The sequence below is a fragment of the Nothobranchius furzeri genome, chromosome 10 (assembly GCF_043380555.1).
Source record: "Nothobranchius furzeri strain GRZ-AD chromosome 10, NfurGRZ-RIMD1, whole genome shotgun sequence".
NCBI lineage: Eukaryota > Metazoa > Chordata > Actinopteri > Cyprinodontiformes > Nothobranchiidae > Nothobranchius > Nothobranchius furzeri.
Genome location: NC_091750.1, coordinates 69,548,126 through 69,555,320, shown reverse-complemented (window position 1 = coordinate 69,555,320; position 7,195 = coordinate 69,548,126). Strand labels below are relative to the sequence as shown.

The 7,195-nt window shown below is 43.7% G+C and overlaps 1 pseudogene; it reads right to left on the bottom strand.

Moving 5' to 3' along the window:
• Positions 1–6,199: 6,199 nt before the first annotated feature.
• Positions 6,200–7,090, bottom strand: LOC139072289 (UDP-glucuronosyltransferase 2A2-like; annotated as a pseudogene).
• Positions 7,091–7,195: the final 105 nt, after the last annotated feature.

Sequence of the window (7,195 nt, the reverse complement as noted above, 5' to 3'; positions counted from 1 at the left end):
CATTTTGTTTAATTTCAACATTTGAGTGAACACGAAAAATTATGAGCAGGTCACTGTTACAGTAATGGTAGTAAACACTACTTAGACAAAATGCCAGAAATTTACACTGTTAGGACTTATGGAAAGTGGAAACACTTTCATAGGAAATAATGTCATCAGTATCCTCTTACAAATGTCATATTTCCCACTTTTTGGGACAAATCAGAAATGTTTTATTGTCCCAAAAGCTGGGAAATTTGTTTGCTGCAGCAGAAGTGTAACAAGTAAAATGGAATCAGATTGATGTATGTACAAATTTACTTGAAATACACATTTACATGATTAAATATGTATAATAGGTATGTGTGTTGAAATGAGTTTTTACAGTTATTGCACATTAAACAATGTACATGTTATTAAACAAATGTCCCTGTTTGTGGGACAACCAAGGATTTCTGATTCTGATTGTCTTGTTTACAGAAATGTAATGTACAGCTTACCTCTGCACCCAGCTGCTGTTCTCCCTGTCCAAACGTCCTCCGTTTCTTTGTTGGCTGCTGCACTGATGCGCTGCATTCCTCAGTCAGAGAATGAATGGAGTCCCCAATGAGACACAAGTTCCACATCCACCTTCTGTGGATCCCAGCCGTTTTGAATAACAAACACAGAAAGCAAAATAACGCATTAGCGTGATTGCATCCAGCTAGCCACTGCTTCCTGGTGTACCAATTTTGGGAGAAGTGTCGTGTGTACAGTTTACCCTTCTCCTTGTCCTGCTGGCTTATCTTTACGTCGGGCTGATCTGGTCCAAGCTCTTTGACATTAAATTTTTCCACCATAGTTCTCCTCTCGAACGGATACTGGAGAAGAGACCGAACTGAATTCAGTGGCTGCTGAGATCCGGTTTCCATGCTGCTGGTTGTAGGCGCACTGGCGTCCATGTCTACGTCTGCGTCACGACCGTCACGAGTCACGACCAAAAACGTGCTGGAGTCGAGACTCTCCGAGTTCTACCGAACACCAACGAAAGCCTTGGCGGTAGCTCTATCGCCCATCATGCTTCTGAAACAACGTCGACGCTGATTGGATACATTCCCATTCCTACCCTTTGATTTTCTTGTCAGCAATTGGACAACTGGTCCCGTCTTGTTTGGGCGATTGAAAAACAGCACACAGCCTCCACCCCTCGGCAGAGACCAATATAGATATATATATATGATTTATTTTTGTTACAAAACACACAATTAACTTAGAATATGTGATTATTGTTAATTTTATTTATTTATTTTTTTAAATAAAAATTAAAAACACTGGGGAAACTGGGAGGGCGGCGCCCTATCGCCCTCTACTGGCCAGCCGCCACTGCTTTTCAGGTCCCTGCTTCTGATGCTGCTAACCCAACAGACGATGGCTGAAGAGATTACACTCTCAACAACAGACTTGTAGAAGATCTGCAGCATCTTGCTACAGACATTGAAGGACCTAAGCGTCCTCAAGAAGTGCAGTCTGCTGTGTCTCTTCTTGTAAACGGCTTCGCTGTTCTTTCTCCAGTCCAGTCTGTTGTCCAGGTGAACTCCAAGGTGTTTGTATTCCTTAACCACCTCCACTTCTTCTCCCATGATGGAAACAGTGTTTGACTCCACCCTGCTTCTTCTGAAGTCTAAAATCATCTCCTTTGTTTTGTTCACATTCAAGGTCAGATGATTGTTTCCACACCATGCCACAAAGCGCTCCACCAGCTCTCTGTACTCAGCTTCCTGTCCATCTCTGATACACCCAACAACTGCAGAGTCATCTGAGTATTTCTGTCTCTTGGCAAATAATATGGGCGACAACTTACTGCCAAGAGTTCAACACCTGGGCTGCAGAGACGACATTTCGCTGAAACATGACCTGGATGGCACCATCTGTTGTTGACAAGCACTGCCACTCCACCTCCTTTTCTTTTCCCGCTCCTCTTCAGATCTCTGTCTGCTCGTACAGTCAGGAATCCTGGCAGAGAGACGCTGGAATCGGGGATATGGTCCTGCAGCCACGTCTCAGTGAAGCACATAACACTGCACTGCCGATACTCTGGCTGAGTCCTTGAAAGGGCTTGGAGTTCATCCATCTTGTTGGCCAGTGATCTCACATTGCCCATTATGATCGATGGAAGAGATGGTTTGGGCGTTTTAGCTCATTTGGGATTTGTGGCTTCAGTTGAGGTATTATTTCAGCCTTCCCAATGTTAATCAGCTGCTCCCGATTGTAAACCAGCTTGTTGCCATGGTTACACATCATAACATCATAACAAATGCTCAAAAAGTGAAAAAATAGCAGTAAAAATCCTCAAAGCTTCACAGCACCAGAAACAGAAAAGTAAAATGTCCAAAAAAAACTAAAGTTTTTCTTGAGAAACTAGAAGAAAAAAAGTCCAAGAAAAGGCAAAACTTACATAAAGTCAACAGAGCTACTCCAACATGCAACCACCCAGAGCAGCGCAGTTCCGGAAAAAAAAATAAAAAAATTCTACTGATTCAAAAGTGCTTTGAGTTCAGCTCATTTTTCCAGTCATTTAAAGGTTTTCTACCTAAGGAAACGCAGCAGATTGCATGGAGTCACCCACTTTTTGTGTCAGAGGCTTTCCAGCAATCCCCACACTAAGCAAGCATGTTTCTATGTTAAAGAAAGCTGCATCAGTTACTCACTCACTCACACCCAGAGACATGTTAGGGTCACTAGTTAACCCTACATGTGTGTGTGGGGGGAACCGGAGCGCCCGGAGTAAACCCACGCATTCATGATGGGGAACTAATTGTCCATCAGGAAGCCCCTTTTTTTCTGCTATGCTTGTGTGCTCTAAAGGGGTGTTGCATCTAAGATTAGATATTCACTCACTCACACACTCACTCACACACTCACTCACACACTCACTCACTCACTCACTCACTCACTCACTCACTCACACACTCACTCACTCACTCACTCACTCACTCACTCACACAAAAATGCCTAAATTTAGAGAATGCTAATGCTAATTTTCGTGAGGTCACAGCTGGGGTTTAAACTGGTGACGTCATCATGAAGCCCGAGTGTTTTGGGGGTCAGATGCTAATTTAAGGCCTAACTTTATGTTTCCGTAGACACGCCGGAGTGAGAAACTTCTTGAAGCGCCTCCACAATGAAACATTCTGGTTCCTGACTGTTTGTGGAACGCTGTCTTTGGGAGAAGGCTCGTTTTCATGAAGACTTCTGCTTGCTTCCACTGAATCTATCTGTTCTGCAGGTGGAGAGCAAACATCATGTCCCATCTCGTAATCCTCGTCAGGCTCCAGACTCTCAGAAGTTTGTTCCTGAGGTTCACACAGAGAAGCTTCCTCTACCAGCTGGTACGTGAAGGCTTCCAGCTCCTCAGACAGCTTCTCGTCTGGCTCAGGCGTGTTCTTCCTGGAGTTAAAGGTCTCCAGTTGTTCTGAGAGATCATGGTTGATTTTCTCCAGATCTCTAATTTGTGTCTCTAAGTCCTCGTTGAACGAGTCCTTGTTCTGAATCTCCTGTCCCAGCCGGAGTTTCAGCTCTGACTCCTGTTTTAAACGCTGTTGCTGGTCTTCAATCAGATGTTCTCGTTCCTCCAGCTGAGTTTTGAGAGTCTGAATTGTAATTTTGAAGGTCTCTGCATTACTCTGGTAGTAATCCAGTCCCTCTTCTAGTTCACTCATTTCTACCTTTAATTTCTCATAAACGTTGTCTTTGTTCCGCTGGATTTTCTGCTGCTGATCAAACTTGGATCTCAGCAGCTCAGATTCCCGTCTGAGTCGCTTTTGGAGGTTTTCCAGCAGATTATCTTTCTCCTTCAGCTGTAAGTTTACCTCCTGCATCATTTTGTTGCAGGACTCTGCCTCACCTCGGTAATAATCCAGTTTCTGTTTGAGTTCATCAATCAGAGTTCTGGATTTTTTACACTCGCTCTCTAGCTTTGAGCTTATTTCAGCTTGGTCACTGAGACTTGTGTCCAGGCGAGACAGCCGTAGGTGTTCCGAGCCGACTGTCTGGAAAAGGGAATCGAAAGTTGGATGCCGACATCCAGACGACTCCTGCTGGACTGGCTCAGCTAATCTGAGACTGGGTCCCAGCTGAGTTTCGTCCTCTGAACTGGGTTCACATTCCCCGCAGAGAGAAGCCTTTTCTCCGTCCTCCTCAGAAAGCGTCTCCTCTGCCTCGTTCGTCTCAGAGAAGATACTTTTCATCTCGTCTACCAGAACACCGTTTATAATCTCTAAATCTCTGATTTGTTCATGTAAAGCCTCGGTGAGCGAGTCTTTATTCTGTTTCTCCTCTTCCAGCTGCAGTCTCAGCTCTGACTCCAGTCCTAACTGGTTTTGCAAACTTTCAGAAACATTTGGTTTTTCCTCCAACTTAATTTTCAAAGCCTGAATTGTAGTTTTGCAGGTCTCAGCGTTAAGCTGGTAGTAATCCAGACGCTCTTTCAGTTCACTAATTTCTTCTCTTAGTTTCTGATCAACTTCGTTCCTAATCTGGTCGTTTATCTTCCCCTGTTCAATTCTACGTCTCAGCTGGGATTCCTGCTTTAAAAGATTTTGCAGATTTTCACACACAGTTGCTTTCTTCTTCAGTTTGGTCTCTAAAGCCTGCAGGGTGACCTTGCAGGTCTCTGCGTTGTCTTGATAAACGTCCAGTTCTTGTTCCAGGACGGTAATTATGTCGTTGTATTTTTCCAATTCAGTCTCTGCTTGTAACGTTTGCTGCTTTTCATCACTTAACCATTTCTCCGTGATTAAAAGCTGAGACTGGACTTTCTCCAAGAGCGCCATATGGGAAAAATAAATTTTGGGGTGTTTACACCCAGATAATTCACGCTGAAGCTCCTCAGATGAAAAATGTAGAATAGACATGATTCTAGAGGCTCTTGGTCTTTTATCAAACTCAGAAAAAAGGTTTGAGGTTGTAAAAGACGATTGTCTCAGAGAGTCGATGTGTCCACACCAGCAGTCGGCTGCTAATGAAGTGGGAGCCGGCTGATGCTAGATAATAGGACTCTGAGCCTTTATGACGTCACTTCAAAGGATCACGTGGGCGGGGTGAAAAAAGGAGTAGTAGTAGGCACTGGTGGTCATAGTAACCCAAATGGGCGGAGCCTAACTTTAATGCATTTATCTCAGTCTGGACCATCGACGCTCCAGTGTTAACATCAACAGCAGCACCTGAACGCCCCTTTCTTTAACTTTATATGTAATAAAAATGAACTTTAACCTGAACCAACGTATTTCTTTCAGGAAATGTGAAAAATTTCTCTTTTTTTTTCAAAATGTTGGCTTATAAGTCCTTTTGTCCCACATTTTGAATTTTTTGTCATATTTTATTATTTATCTAAATTATAACATATTACAATAACACAACACCAATGTTTAAAATGCATCATTTTGGAGCAGCAGAGCTGTTTTTGTCAAAAACAACGTAAATGAGAAACGGGGGGGGGCTGTGTCACGTTGAAGAAAATGTCGAGCAGAGCTAGAATTACGAAGCCCTCAACGTCCACACCCAGGGCTGTGTATCTGTTTGAACTCTTGGGGCATTCTTGAGCAGAGAGGAGGAACAGCGCTGATCTTTGATGCGCTCCAGGCAACTGCGTCCTGCGCACGGCACATTGTCAAAGTGGCGCAACCCAAAAAATCTAATAAGCCCACGGGGGCAAGGCTCTACAGCAGAGCCCCCCTGTAGATTCCCCCGTTTCTGACCTTTTGTGGGGCTTGAGCGAGAGCAGAGGCGATCATGTTTGCCTTGTATGGTCAGATTCCTGACAATAGATCCCAAAGAAAAGACCACGATGCCATCATCTCCAGAGCTTTGGACAAACTTTTCGAAATACTGCAGGAACAGAGATTTTTAATTCTTTAAAGCAGAAAATTGTATTTTTTTAAATCAAAATCTGCTTTTTTATTCAATAAAACAGCTAATAAGATGTCTATTTTGTAGATCTTTTTTTTCAGATCTTATTCTTTACATTAGGATTTAACCCTCTGGAAGTAGGCGTTGCTGATGTGCAACGTTAAAACCTACCTACCTGGTTACTCCACGTACGTATTTCATGAGCATTTTTACACTCAGAAGAAGGATTTAGTTGTTTGCCCTTTTATCAAAACTTGTTTTGAGCCTGAGAGGGTTAACTATGATTTTTTTGGTGTACAGTTATGGAAAAAGCACCTTTGGTAATGGTTTAGCAGGTTTGCAGTGAATCCCTCCAACAAATTTGAAGTTGGGAAGTAATGGACGGGGAAAGTCAAAATCCCAGCAGGTTCTCAACAACCAGATGTCAGCATTACCCATCATCTTACAGGCACTGGTGGGTGTTCCTGAGAAAACAAACATGTTCGTGATGACGATGAAATCCATTACGTAATGTTCTAGTCAGCAATACTCACCTTCTTCCACACAAACTGATCCAGAACTAAGTCCTGCAGGACGTAGAAGAGGAAGTTCCACGTTCTCACTGAGAAGTTCATCTTGTCTGTCAGTCTGCTGACCGCACCTGGAACGTAGGAAGGTGGAGCAGGTGGCTGACCACACAGTCTCTCCCAGTTGTTTGCTATCGAAAATCTCAAAGAAAAGACTAGAGGGATGCCCAAGATCTCAGCAGTTAAATTGCTTCCAGAATAGATGGGATCAGCCAGGAGAACGTCATAGTTTCCCTTCCTCAGCTTCTTCACGATGGGCTCTGATTTCACCACCGTCCAAAAACTGGAGGGAAATCTCAGTGTTGATCTTGAACAATTCCATGTATTTGATGTAAAGCTGAAAGTAGTTCATGTGGTCCATGTCATACATGTTGAATTGAATGAATTCAGCCAATAAATTCTCAAAATCTTCTTTAGAGACGGAGACATCAAAAGGCTGGTAATTAAAGCGGGAGGGTTCACTGCTGTTGATGAACATGGATGTGCTCGGGACCAGGACGGTCACCTGGTGTCCTCTGTCCACCAGCGTCTCCAGCAGCAGCTTCCTGTTAATCCAGTGGCTGGCCTCGGTGTACCAAACCAAAATCTTCCCTCCATCTACTCCAGATGTTACAGGAAGTAGCAGCAGGATGCAGGCAGAGACGCACGCGCAGCTCCATGGTGGACGTCTGTCTGTGGGAAATCCAGCTGTGAACTTTATACTGGATGTGCCGTACGGATACTTATTAACTGTGAACTCTGACTCGTTTCAGTACTAAAGTACA